General features: G+C 38.3%; 1 long non-coding RNA gene across 2 annotated transcripts; it reads right to left on the bottom strand.

Moving 5' to 3' along the window:
* Positions 1-8,363: 8,363 nt before the first annotated feature.
* Positions 8,364-14,082, bottom strand: LOC122969903. 2 transcript variants are annotated; one of them, XR_006399112.1, is made up of 4 exons: positions 13,654-14,082; positions 13,101-13,263; positions 12,631-12,767; positions 8,364-8,730 (listed from the first exon to the last, which is right to left on the bottom strand). It is a non-coding gene; the product is annotated as an uncharacterized LOC122969903 (long non-coding RNA). The 2 variants fall into 2 exon arrangements; XR_006399111.1 differs by lacking the exon at positions 8,364-8,730 and having other exon boundaries at positions 12,345-12,767.
* Positions 14,083-15,359: the final 1,277 nt, after the last annotated feature.

Genomic DNA, 15,359 nt, shown 5'->3' with positions numbered 1-15,359 from the left:
GAGTGACGAGATCAGAGCCTAAACACCAGATATTAATGCTGTACATATTCTATAGTTACATAATAATCTGTTCCACTGAAATGACACAATTACCAACGTTTTAAAAATATCAATATCTGAGAGGTGAATGTTTTAGATGATGATGATGATAATTCATTAACTAGATTCTGTGAGTAGGCCAGACCACAAAATATGATACTCTCTGTATAGTTGGCTGGTTTCTGTTCTGTTTACACTCAGCTTAAGATGGTTTCTTTAAGGATGAAACAACACTATACTTTATATAATTTAGATATATGAAAACAGAGAGCAATTTTTAAGAAAAACACAACTGTTTTATGACATTATAACACCGTTTCTGAATGTCACTGATATATGTTTAGTATACCAGTAATGTAATATCTAAATAATTATCTATATAGGAACAAAATTAATTTGTGATTATGCTTGGTACAAATTCATCTTGTTTAAAACTATGTAGACCTCGAACTCAGGTCTGGAGTTAAGTTTAAAGAAATTAATCACAATTTGAATTTTAATGGGAATATTTGTCAGAAAAACTGCAAGTAGATATTTATGTCGTTGCTATTTTCCTTACTTGTTGTCCTGAGCTGCTATTTCAAAGTCAGACATAAATAAAGAAAAGTAAAAAATCAGATTAACTTTTGTTTTTGTTTTGTTATATTTTTATATAAACCTCTGTCACATCATGTTGGAGTGATTGTTGTGATAGGGTCACTTCATTTGTAATGGGACACAGATTTTAAGGATAGACAGTAAAGCTAAACTTCTGAGTCATACCTTGTAAGAGACAAGTCCCAATCTACAAAATCTCTGCACTGCAAACAAGACCTAGGTTGAAAAAAAAAACAGCCGTAGCAAGTATATTTATAAAAAAATGACTGTGTATATGTCTGAGAGTGTGTGTTTTTGCGCATGTGTGCGTCTGACCTAGTGGACATTGTCTTCCTGGTAAATCTGGTCCCTCCAGCAGGCCTGCGTGTGAGCAGCAGCTTATCAGCTCCGACCAGAGTTGCCCTCACTCCCAACCACCTCCATCGCCTGAGAGGAAAATAAATTGCACCCATGCAGTTAATAAGAATAAAAAATATATTGCGACAGAGTCTCACACAACCATTACAAATACTGCATAGAGACGTAGCTGGTGGGGGGAATGTGTGTGTGTGTGTGTGTGTCTGCGCACCGACAGAAACTCGCTGGCACGGTGAGATGTCTCCCAGTATCAGACGGGGGTTCGACCTGCTTCTTATGATGAACAGCCGCGGTGGTTCTCGCCCTCCTCCACAAAGCCAAACAAACATTTATTTCCTTTGCGTTACACCGCAAGTGTCATGGGTGCATATTGAATTCCTGACAACACTGTGACGATGTCTATGGAAGGTAATTACATATTGAATGTTCTTTTTCTTCATTCAGCTCCTGGAGGGGAAAATCCATCTGTTGCGCCCACAGATTGTATGGAGAAATCATGTTACCTCAAGCCCTCAAACATAGCCATTTACATCGATATCAAAACAGGTAGAGCAGCGCGGGATATCTGCGCCATGGTAAATTAACTTCTGGCAATGCAGCACGTGATACATTTCCTGTGAAATAAGGAAGATGTTCTATTATGCAGTACTGAAAAAAAAAGGAAACACTGAGTTCTTCCTACAAATATGATTTAATAGAAAGATGTTGTGTCGGTTTACAGTAAATGTATTCTAAAAACTGCCTAGCAACGCTGTGTTCTGTTTTGGCCTTCTCAGACCTTTGTGAAGATAGGCAGTAAATGAGCAGAGGAAGAGAATGAAAGCAAGACATGAGTTGGATTTCGGCACATTGAAATTGTCAGTGAATGGACACCCAGGTAAATACAGTATCAGTGTGAACCACTCCACAACACAGAAAAAACCCCTCAAATTGTTAAAACTGGCTCTTTTACCCTGTGGCTCCTTAAAAGGAATAGTTCAAATATTTGGAAAATACACTCATTTGCTCTCTTTCAATGAGTGAGATCTGAAGATGTATATCAATGTCATGTCTATGTTTTAAGTACAGAGCTGGAGTCAGGACGTGGTTAGCCTAGCTTAGCATAAAGATTCGAAGCAGGTGGATGCTAGCAGCTAGCCCAGCTTTGACTAAAGCTAAAAAAAAATCACCGCCGAAGCTTACTAATTAACATTTGTTGACCTGTAAAAAGATGACAATTTGCTTTGTTAGGGGGAGTTATGTGGCAAACAACAGTTTATACATCTGTCCAGTACTTCTGTCTAGCATCTCAAACTACAGTGAGGGTTGCCAGAAAGGGTCAGGAAACACAGTTTTTTGAATGGGTCTCTGTACACGCACATTGACACCGAACTTAATAATCTTTTTAAACTGCACACACTCTTTCCTAGCTCAGCTGCAGTTTAAGGTTTGAATCTGTGTTATCTGGAATCTAAATCCAGATGCCTAGTCGTAGAAATGAACTCAACGCCACTAAAGGTTAAACCTGTTGCAGACATGCTCTAACTGAGGTTTAAAGTCATTGATTAAAGGGTAGGTTCAAGTTTTCTCAAGTGTGTCTTAATACAATATTGATGTGCCCATATTTGGAAATGGGTCTTTATCATTGTAACAGTTCCTACTCTGTATACTGACCCTTTAGCTATTCTCTTGAAACATGCCTGCACTGTAAGAGATGAGGAACAAAATCCACAGCCCTCGTTCTGAGCTAAAATGAATTCCAAAGTTCAGCTGAGGCTGAGGCTTCAGCAGTATGAGTTAGCTGAATCGAGTCAGTATCTTCCAAAGTTAGAGTCTCTTTAGTACAAAATTACTTTCTAAGAGAATAGTTTCAAGGCTAGTGTCGACCAAAACCCATTTCCATGTGTATAATCACAGGTCAGTATTGTATTAAGACAGACTTGAAAAAACTTGAATCTATCTTTTAAGTAAAACAGAAATTTCTACAGATCAAATTATTCTATTAATAGTTACTTTTTCACATGTATGAACTTAAGAAGACAACATTAATTGTAATTGTCAAACCAATGTAATATTGCATAATTTGAAAAGATGTCAACAGCTCCTGTGGTTTTACATCAGTGTTAGAGATATTTCTTTACCAACAATCACTGTAATGTTTCTGTTGTGGTGACTAGTTTGGTAGCTAACAAGATACAATGTGTAGATAGCTTTTGGAGTTGTTGGAAGTGTATTTTTTCACTGTATGATGGTAGTTTCCCCCTGCTTTTGGTCTTTGTGCTAAGCTAACAAATATGCTCTATATTAGACTGATCCTTTAGGCTTCTTAAGTGTTTTGTCCTATAACACATAAACCTGACTTGCCTCGATACTTCACCACCTATTTCTTTTGCTTTTCTTGTCCACAGTGTTTTCTTATCATCTCCCCCAAAGACATTGTGTGTGTCTGTACCTTGAACGAGTCCTAAACCCTCCTGGGCAGCACCCTGAGGACCCTGCTAAACCTCTGCTGTGTCTGCGCCTCCGTCAGACTGTGGAAATAGAGGTTTTGTTCTCCGATGTAAGATCCTCAGCCTCAGCCTGTGGGATTAGCACTGGTAATTCACTGCCTTGGCAGGGGCTGGCTTTAGTTTTGCACATGTCACACAGTGGCTGCAGTGCCACACTGCTCCTGTTGCAGGAGGGGGCCCACAGTGGAGGGCTCCTCACAAATAACCAGCATCAAGCATGGAGCTACTACCAGGACTATAGCTATGCACTGAGGACACAGAGGACATGTCTTCAGTGTTGTTACAGGGAATTTGGGTTTTAACAACCTTAGAAGAAGTGTACATTCTACAGTTACACATACTTTACAAATGGTGAGTTTTCTAATCCTGATTCTAATGCTGTTTTTTAAGTCAAAATTCTTCCGTTTTATACAGGCCACCAGAGTGTAGGAAAGGCTTTAAAACAGAGTCAAAGTTGTGTAGGGACATAACATTTACAGAAACTGTGAAATGTTTCCATAAAAAATATGGAAAAAGTACACTTGACATTATTTTTTGGTGGTTGGTCAAAAAATAATTGACCTTAATATTTCTAAAATCCTGGCTATGAACCTGACTCCTAACTCTAAATCTGACCAAGACCGCCAACAACTTACTAATTAGTTATTTTTGCTGATTCCCCATTTGAAACAGTTCCCAGCTTTACATCTTGAATTCTGGATGATAATTCTGTCATTTTGGGGTCATGTTGAAAGACAGAGTTGTTAAAGGCTTAAACTGTGTTTTGTTTTGTTTTATATTAGGGAAATGTTAGTAATTCCCACATGGTTAAGGGCCATATACAGTATCTTTGGCTACATTTACATTACAAGCTGAAGTGGCCCAAATCTGATTTTCTTTGCCTCCAAGTGACTCAAATCTGATTTTTTCACAGAAGTGTGAACAAACAGATCTAGGCCACTTGCATATGTGGTCCTTGATCTGATTCATATCCGATCTTTGACTGCTGTCAGAACAGTTAGATTGGAATTCATGTGGATTTTTAACATCTCCCTTTTCTGCGCATACTGCCTGTCGTCATCATTCAGTGTCAGCACCTCATAGCCTGGTAAAAATAAACCTGTGGCCTTCTCATTCTCATCCTGACCATCTGTATTGCCTGCCGACCTTCACAACAAATAATCCTGGACATGAATGTTAGCACAGCCTTGACTGTTGCACAAATTACATTATTGTTGTTATTCTTGTACACATGTGGTTTATATTTTAGTTAAATCTGCGCATGCGTGGCAGTTTAGGACCTCAGAGCCAGATACATGTCACTAACAAACATGAATGTGAACCCTCTACACAGAAAGATCAGCTTATTCACTGAAAACAGCTGCTGCTGGAAATAAGATTGATAAAACATTCAGACTGAACCAAAACATAAAGGTGAGGACCATAAAATCAACAATGAGCTAAAATTGTCTGAAGTTGGTTGATGGTGAGTTGGTGATAATTCTCATTGGGTTCATCACTACAAGAGACAACTTTCACATTACATATAGGCATTTGACCTATTTTTTCATGAAAAATATTGATTAGTGCAGCTTTAACCAGCTCTTTTGTCTGCCTTTGATATATAGTGATATCCAATAGGAGGCAGGTTGATGAAATATTTACTGTGGAATTCATCAATGCAACACTGGCCTAACCTGAGTTGAAGTTAGGATCTTATTGTTTGGTATTATTATTATATTATCATTACGTTAATTATTGTATAATAAACACATTATTATGTGTTTGTGTCAGGTCATACATTGTGATTGGAAAAGAGGCCTTCCATGACTGCATGCAACTGCAATGCACCAACTTGTACATCATAACACAGGTCTGTGTGTTGGCTAATTGAAATTCATTGTAATGATGCCCTTGGAGTTCATTTATTGAATCACTGTACAATAGCAGCTGGTTCAGAAAATTCAATAGTGCTCCCCTCTCTTACAAATAACACTTCATTCAGTATTGTGATTGTGCTTTTATGAAACGGAGGAACACTTTTCATATCTGTGTCAGTCATTCAATGTTCAAGCAACATTTTTCACACCGAGCACAAATGGCAGGGACCACATGTTTTTCCTGCCAGATACGACACATTTGTGCCACACACCTTCAGACCACACCAACACACCCCGCCGAGTGTCAAAGTGCGCTCTGGCTATGCTCATATTCATTTCCTCCTGATTATGTCTTTCTCGTGTCTATGATTACTCCCAGACAGCGCGCTGGGCCCGCTCATTTCAGAATACATCATAAACAATTTACACGTCATTAGTTTTGTTTTGATCATATTTGTTTGACGAAATGTCTCCCTGCATGGTGAGTGCTGGGGTTATTTACCCCATTTAGAGGCCCAAGGAACACCATGCAGGGTGTGTTATGTTGCAGTGTGTGATTAATTGTCATAACTCTGTGCAGAACTTTGAATGAGACTAACTAGGAGAGAAGAGAGTCTCTCTCTCTCTGTGTGTTTCTGTGTATGTGCCGCTTATGTTGATTGGTTTGTTAATCTATGCCAGTAAGAGGATAGACAGTGTTTCATCAAACGCTAATGCAGGTAATTTCATGTATTTAATCTGTCATCCGACTACAAATACCCAGCAGAGGATGTGCATCTACTGTACCACTGCCAAAAGGCTAAAAGGGAATCACGTGTGTGTCATGTCTATGTTTGTGTGGATGGGTGCGTGGGTGTCCGTTTATGTGTGGTGTGCCCTCTACAGATATCCTGCAGAGGGCAGTAAATCTAACTGCAAACACAGAGGCTGATGTAAGCCAGAGCAAATAAAAAGCAAGCTCCTATCATATCAACACGCAAACAGAGCATGGAATATAATGTCATACACACACTGCGTCATTCTCCCAGTTCTCTGTGGCCCAAATTGCTTCCTCACACACACAAGGGTTCATAACCTTCTTCTGTTAACAAGCCTTTTTAGTTCCCTAAGCAGAAGTGATTTGGCCCCCACACACCTTTAACATTTTACAGGAACTCTACATAGCAGTTTAGTGTTGTTTATCATTATATAATATCATTCAAAGTGATATTAAAAGATAGAACTGCTTGCATGTTGAATGTGACGTTCAACAAGTCACTAAAAAACAATGCAGTGTCCAGATATGTATTACATTTTATCACATTAGAAATCACTGCAGAGAATAAATGAATTCAACCTGGTAGAAGTTACATTCAGGGCTGTAGACACTGAAGTCATGAATCCCCCAGCACAACCCCACCACCTAAGAAATGTTTGACCATCAACCAAACTATGTGGAATTTTGTTAGTATTTGAAAAAAAAAATCACAAAATTTCACATTTTATTTATGCATTTAACTATACTTCAACTATATTTCTGTAAATTGAACCTGTTGTTTCAAAGCCATCTCTACAATCCCAGGTATTCTGGTGCAGAAGTACAAAATCCCATTTATTTTAACCAATTTTTTTTTTTGTCTAAAATGGTAAGACTTAATGATATCCAGTCTAAAAAAGTAGAATCAGTCATGAAAAAACATTATGTAATTATTGTGTAATAGTGCAGTGTACACTACTTCCCAGTTCAATAAATCCCCATAATTCCAAGAAATCCCATCAAGTACCTGACCCCTGTGTCCTAATTGGTAGCTACAGCTGTGGATGTTGTATCCCATCATGGGAGTTTCCTGTTTTAAACCTGCAGTGTGGAACATATAAATGAATGTCCGTTACATTCAAGCCCTTGCCAAATGAGTTCACACAATGCTGATAAAGCCTATCATCGCCAAATAAATCTCTCTGTATTTCACTGTATACATAGTTGTTAAATCTCATGTCGGGGGCGACATTCCCGCACTGGCCATTTAGCTGTTAATCGTGCGGCTCCTCTAGACTTTCCAAATGTTATCAGACTGGATGGATCAAATTCTGGTAATGAAACGAGTAATTTTGCGGGGTGAAGCTCAAAACAATTAGTCCACCGTTTTGCAGCTGCAACAGTAGCTTACGGCCAGTGGTACACTGGCCATTGGGCATACTTGTCGTTCACACAAACCCAATTATCACCAACTCTGCAGTTCCCCTCAGCTATAAGATTTTTACCATCTTTTAGCTCATTGTTTTGGTTTTCCAACCCAGAAACATTGCTCTCATCAAGCATGTGTCCACCAGCAGCAATCAGCTATCAGCTTCAAAGCTCTGATAAATCCACTGTACACTACCTGCACAACATCAAATAGCAGACAAAGTGAAACTAGCTGAATGTAGTGGAGCATTTAGCCGCTGAGTTGGTGGAGACCAAAACGGAGCTAAAAGAAGAGTGGATATTTGACTTACATTTATCAAGTGGACACAAACATGACTCCAAATGAATAATAATATTGCTCTATGCCTGCTGAGCAAGGCAACTTTTTGCTAAAACATTAGCCAGAACAATTTTATAAACCAACCATATGTTAATGCTGTGTTTTCAGCTCCTTCCACTGCCCCCAAGTGGAGCAAAACTATTTTGAAACCTGCATTCCTCACATCAATGTTTGCTTGCTAGTAATCTTCTTCTTCTCTGCCTTTTGCTGTCACATTGCTGTGTTTCGTGGCAATACCAACACCAATGTTCCATCAGTGAAATAATGAGAAACTGTCCCCAGAAATGTGAATTGTGCCACCCTCACATTAATGTGTGTACATATAAATCCCAGTGTGTACATGTAAATCCCAGTGTGTGTGCTCCAGATACAAAGAAAACTGCAACCTGCCCATCAAAACATCGCTCCATTGCGCCAAAGACTCCACAGGGTTCCTTTAAAGTCCCACCCTTTTTTGGTTTTACAGTTCTCCACATTTCTGGCATGTACACTGTTGCTCTGGTTACGAGCTGCAGCTTTCGGGAATGCCCTAAAAGAAAGAAATGGTGAATGACTGTAAAATGGAGCTGTGTTTGTCTAGTTTCATTTATTTTCAGAGAGGACAACAGATTGAAGCAGATTCTGACATGGAAGAGGTGGAAGTGGTCGTGTTGCCAGCCGCTGCTGATCGCTTGCCCACAATCAGTTAATTGGCAGGTTGAGTAAAGCTGGGTGCTGGCAGCAGGTTCAGCCTCAGCTTTGTTTTTGTTTTCTCTCTTTATCTGTGGACTGCTAGACAGCTCTTCCAAAGGAAGTTGATTCCCTGGTCTCTCAGCGCTGGCATCACATCAGGATAAATGCCTGGGAAGCCACCATACTCCTTGATTCAGGTTGACATGTTTAATACTGATGATAAAGACACAATACACTAAAGTAAAAAATCATGCATCATGCAGACAGCACTGGAAAGGGCACAGAAGGAAGAGAAAATATGAAGCAATCATGTCAGTTCTGAAAACATTACATGATGGCCTCATGAACTGAATTTCATCTCGACAGAATGAATAATCCACTCAACTGAAAGAGTCACTTCTCTACAATTTAATTCCATTAGATTATTCATGTTTTCTTGACGGTGGATTATCTGGATGAATGAGATCACATCATGACAACATTTGTGTTGTTACATTTCAAAATAGTTTCCATAGTTCTTCATTGGATGATGACCATGAGATGCAGTTAAAACTCAGAAAAAGCTATGCATTGTGTATGAAATTTCTTTGTAACTTTCCAAAATTTGACAAGCGTGTGGAGGTGAGAAAGTAGAAACTGCTCTCTCAAGCTTTCTGTTTTTCATTCTTCACACAAATGTAGCATTCAAGCTAGTTCAGGCAGACGCAACACACACACGGAATACTCCTCTCACTGCAACATCCAACACTCCTTCAAGGCGTCAGTGCTCTGCTGCCATACCTACTGCCACACTGCTCACCTGTAAGCTGTCCTGACACTTACTGCTGATCGGAGAGGTGGTGGGATGCAGCATTGGTGCAGGCTATGACAGCCAAACAATGCTAATGCTCCAAAACCTTGTGAAAATGTCTTAACTCTGTTCAGATCTTCACCATCAGGTCAAAAGGCTGAATTACTTTGTTTCATCCAAATTGTAAAGTCAGACGACTCCGATTGGTGGAAAGAAATGTGAGGTTAACATCATGCCACGTTGACGTCATGTGGGATGAAAAGTATAGTAACTGTGATCATTCTCTTAGTTACCGCTTGCAAGACAGCTGAAGATAGTGCCTGCCAGTGTTATTAATAACCAGTGTAATTAGCACACTGAGCGAACAGTTATCTGGGGTTGAGATATGGTTGTGTGATAGTCAGAGCTGTGGTGTTGGGGTAAAAAAAAATCCACAATCAAAGCTGCAGCTAATAAAGTCAATGATGGAAAGATTTTATGAAGCTGTGCCAGTTTAGCAAACACTGTCAAACAATACTGACTATTGTTCATGCCTGCTCATTAGCCTCCCCAAATCAAACCTATCCATTATCACTTTTATCAGCTGCAGCTGGGTTTTCTACACTTCAACACAGGCTCCCTTGTGAATCAATATTCATGTAGTTCAATAATTATGTACAGCATGCATTATTAAAGCTAATATATATTATTTTATATCTTATATATTTATATATATATATATAAAGGGAAAAATATTGTGTTTTTACAACTTTTTAATTTTCTAAATTTTTGTTGCTCTGATCAATAGTTCTATTGGTTATGATGTAAATCTGAAATATCAGAATGCGGCAACATCTGAACACAAGTGGTCAGATGATCAGACAGGTTTGGGGGTTTGCAAAATAACCCCAAAATATGTTTGCCTAACCCAGGTTAGCTTGGATTAGCCAAACGTATTTGAAGAGAAGAGAAAACAAAGGCTAACAGTGACCCCAAGAGGGTCTGTTGTAAATATCCATCACAGTTTACACACTGATTTTCTGGTTCAGTGTCAACGTGACCTTCTGTACTTGCCTGTGCAGGATTATTAGCAAGATTTCAGTTTTTTAACTCCAAAAGAGTGGCAGCTGGATAAACTGGTATCTTGTTCACAACCTGTTTTTCACAATTTTGCTATGTTTTGAGATTCCAGCAACTGCTTTGGTGAGAACCATGTTATCATAACCAATAGAACCAAGGGCAAGAGCTGTGAAAAAAGTTTTAAAACTGTGTATGCACATTTTTAGATTGATTTTGGATAGATTTGATGTCGATGTGACATCATTATCGTGCTGTGCCTTTGAAAAGTGTTCCACGTTGTGTTGTGTTGGGTTGTAGTGTTCACTCAGTCAGTGTATTAAATAGAATTCACTGTATAGTGATTCCCCACCAATGGAACTAAGTGGGAGTAGATTAAATAAATACTTTATGGAAAATACTGATAAAACAGTTAGTCAGTGTACAACAACAGATCAGCTGTCTACAGGAAAACATACAAAATAGAGAATAAAGCTTTCAATAATAAATTAAAAAATATTAAAGAATTTTAACAATAACAGTAACAAAACAATAGAGTCGGAGCACTTCCTTGTTCCTGAAATGCATGTGGTCAATAGACGTGATCCACTGAAATAATGAACAAACAGAGCTGGATGGGGGTGTAACCAGTATAACCAGTTCTAGCCCAGAAGAGGGCCCTTGTTGGAAGTCACCCTCTTCTCAGTCATTGATAGAAACAGCACAGGTTACATGTGGATTGTAAGAGATAAATTCATTCATTAAAAGCAGAGTGCATCGCTGTCTGCCACCATGCCTGTTTAGATTCTTCATCTAGGGGGCGCCAAAGTGAGAAATAAAAAGTTCTACGTACAGTGGCTTTAAGGTACAGTACATTATGTCCATCTCATTCATCTCTTATAGTAATATTACTTTAAAAGTTCACCAGTCTCCCAACGAAGTATTTCCAGAACAGTTTGAGAAAATAAATGTTGATTGTAAACAAGCTGCACATACCTGTCAGATACTTTCTTATTACTTTCTGGATATACAACATAAAACAATCAAAACACAATCATAAGATCACCGCATATACATGCCATTGGCTAAATTGCATTAATCCTGGCCATGTTTGGATGTGTTGTCACTTGCTTTATAAACAGCTTTGGAGGGACAGTTTTTGATTTGCAGAGGGAGGCTGTATCACAAACTGATACCACTGAAGCAAAATGAGCTGCCAGTGGCAGGGCTTTTCACACTGAGGGATTATGCAGGACTCTCCAGCTGTACCATCACTGTACCTGACTGCCAGCATCATCACCATGCACGCAGCAGCATTCCACTAGCTTCACACACTGGGAGACTCACTGCTGTTTTAAACAATCAGGTAGCTTTTGTACAGAGAAACGGTTAAGCACATTATTTGCATGTTTAGCACTGTGGGCCTTTTTGTCAGTCTATGCTGTATGATCAAGTTAAAGAACACAGTGTATTTTCATTGTGTCTGCAGAAATTAAACTGTGATGAGATGAATGAAATAAATGATTTATAAATGAACAAATGAACGAATGATGATTGTACAGATGATTGAATGAATACATAAAATATAATAAATTGTTTTATAAATTAATGAATGTGAGGATGAAGAAAAAAATAAATAAACTTATTCATTCACGTATTCATAAAGATGAATGAATAAATAATTGAATCAATGGATGGATAAATAAACAGATAAATAATGAATGTATGAATCACTAAATGTTTGACTCAATGGCTTACTAAATGCATAAATATACAATTTACCAAATGAATGAACAAATTAAAAAAATAACTGAATGAATGCTGGATAAAAAATACATAAGTGGAAGGATGAAAGACAAAATGTGTGCAACTGAATTAATAAATATAGAGTATATTATCAGGTGGATAAATAAACAAAAAATGTATGAAGAACCAAATATGTGAATCACTGAGTGATGCAATTAACAAATATATAAATTGAATAAACTGATGCATTGAAAGAATTAAGTGAATTAACACAAATATTTTTTTAAAAGTTCATACACACAAAAAATAAATACATGCGTGCACACGTTTGCAAAACATATTTTACCTGGATTCTCAGAAGTTCTGTATTAAATTGTGGATTACCAGTGGGGCAAAGCAGACAACTGCCCGGAGTCCCTAAAGGTTCCAAGGCAACTGTTTGTGGTAATTTGATTTATTGCATATTTGTTCTGTAATTCTGCACTGTACCACTAAAGCATAATATATACAATATATACTGATTGAGTAGAGGTATTACATACCTACCAGGAGGGTCTTTCTTGTAGAATGGCACTGAGTTAAAATCAAATTTTAAGGCCTTTATCATTTCAGCTTTTACTTTTTTTCAGTTGTTACTCAGTTCAACTCCTTCAAAAGTGCTTCATCCATGTTCCATCTTCTGTGTTTAACACATGTAGAAAAAGAGACAGAGATGTTGTGGTTTAACCGTGCGGTAACTACTACGGCTTGAGGCTGAAGTCAATGCAGATGTACCTTAAAGTGCCACCAATGGCCCATTCAAAAAGCCTTAACTTCTCTCAAGAAATACTAAGTCAATCATTTTTCTCAACAAGTCATTATGGTCTCAATCTCTAAATTCAGGTCCTCTCATAAATGTGCTGGTGGTCATTTTGGAAATTATTGCTCTGTTAATAAGATTTGAAGATTTACAGTAGCATTGATGACTGCCGTGTGGGTGTTGATTGACAGCTGTGATTGACAGTTGGCTTACCTGCTGCTCTCCCCGGCCCGTTAGCTTAGGTATGAGGTAGTGACTGCATGTAGTCCCATCCTCTCAGTGAAGCTGTTGTGTTCTCACAGCCTCCAACTCTGAACTAAACCAGCTGATTCCTGAATGGAGGCTTACCAGTGACTAACGTTAGCCAGCTAAGAAGCTACAACATGTAAATAAGACAACATTAGTCACCAGAAGTCACATTTCTCCTCTTTTGTTGGTGACTAACTGTGCCCCCACACCTCCAGGCCTTGTACCAAGCGAGCACGTAGCACACAACTGTCCATCAAACTATCACATTACTGTAACATGTAGTAATTCCTTACTGCCCAACACTGGTATTAACTTATACATACACAATGGGGACCAACATCTTATTTTGGCGCCTTGGCCTCTCAGAAGGTGAAACCCTGCTGTCAGCAAGGGTTAATCAATAGTTTTATCTATATATGCTAGTATATATAAAGATTAGGTTACGTTAGCTACATATTTCTTATATGGTGTAAACACAATAAAATAATCTCCTCCAGAACATGTATAATGCACATACCTGCATGTTTAGTAGCACTCCCTTATCTCTGTTGACAAGCCTGAGTCCTGAGACATGTTGATGTTGTTCTGATGCTCCTATAAATGAATGCTAACCGTGCTGACCGAATATCAGCAGCCTATCAGTTATTACTTCAAAGCCGGGGTGTGAGCTCAGCGGGCTGAAGGTCTCTGCTCCAGTGTCTGATTTAGGAGATCAGCCCAAACAGCCCAGAGTCAATTACCAGGCTTAGCTAGGATACGAGCTAAAGTAGCTAAGATGTCCACTGACATACGAGAAACAGAAAGGCTGAGAGAGAGTGTGAGAGAGAGAGAGGGAAGGCAGAAGAGAAAGTCAGAGAAGAAGGAAAATATCACGGACAGAAACCTTGGAGGCCATTTCAATACTTTCCTCCAATTTATCTCCCTCGTCTCTCCTCCCCTGCCTCCCTCCAAACGCCTGCAGGTACAGAACAGAATTCCACTGAGCAGTTTTATTTGAATAATTCCTTCCTGTTATATATATATTAAACCAAAATCGGGGGAGATCAGAGAAAAGGGATTATGCCTGAGTGGTAATCAGTCTCTAGCTGCTCTTTTTTTCCCTTCTTTTTCACTGGTGCGTGAACAGAATCAAGCTGAATACAGGGATAGAAGACTGGAATGTCTTTGAACACAGAGGTCACCAGTACACAAATAAAGACACCTTTACCAAGCAACTTCAGGTTTAATATGCTATTAGCTATTAACATTATCATGTTATTTGGAGTTCTCCAAAAACACAATGTTAATAAAATACAGTTTGTTGTGTCGTTACATCTTTAAAGCTGCACTACACAATCTTTTTCATATAAACAATGGATCAAATCCCTAAATGTAATGTAAGAGGTGCCACTTGTATAGACCATCTCACAGAGAATTATCATCAATTCTATTTTGGTTTTTCTAGTTTCCAGCAGTAGCAGGAAGCTGTTTTAGTAAAAGAAAAAAGGCTCTGATAAGCCCACTGTACACGACTTCAACAGTTAGCGACTAGCTGGTGAACATAGTTGAGAATTTAGAAACTAAAGAGACAGATATTTTCTCAGGTTGAGACCAAAACAAAGCTAAAAGGAGTATCTCATAATATCACATAGGTGGACACAAACACAACTCTAAATAAATACTAATGTTCTTATGTGTATGCTTGATGTGTAAACTGTTTCTCAACCTTGTATGCAAATAATAGGTCAGATATGATGTTTCCAGCTTGTTTTTCTGCCCCAAAGTGTCCAAAAAAATCAGCTAACGCAGCTTAAATGTGCTACATGTAGCATTTCTCAAGTGAGTGTTGGAGAACAATAAAGATTCTAAATGATTAGTAAATCCTTTTGATTTTACTGACCTCTCCTATGGTAATAGTCAAAATAAACTATGTTTTCAGACCCACTTCTGATAACTGAAGGATCATATTTTTAGTATGATATTTCAATCTAACTCTTTTGTATGATGAAGAGAGAACTGAAACTGTTTTGTTTCTTCTATTTTGTTTTCCCTGTTAAAAACAAGAAACCAGTGGAAAAGGTAAAGACAACCACTGCATCTAAAATATGTTTTCATTTGCTATCACAGCTGTGATGTGTCAGTGTGATGGATATTACAGATAATACAGACACTTACTAGAGGAATTACTTGAATCAGTCTAATAATTTAATGAACACTGAATTGGAGAAGGAGGTTGCGCTTCAA

This window comes from Thunnus albacares, chromosome 19 (genome assembly GCF_914725855.1).
Source record: "Thunnus albacares chromosome 19, fThuAlb1.1, whole genome shotgun sequence".
Lineage (NCBI taxonomy): Eukaryota > Metazoa > Chordata > Actinopteri > Scombriformes > Scombridae > Thunnus > Thunnus albacares.
Note: the sequence above shows the minus strand (reverse complement) of the source record. Positions and strands in the feature narration are given on the sequence as shown.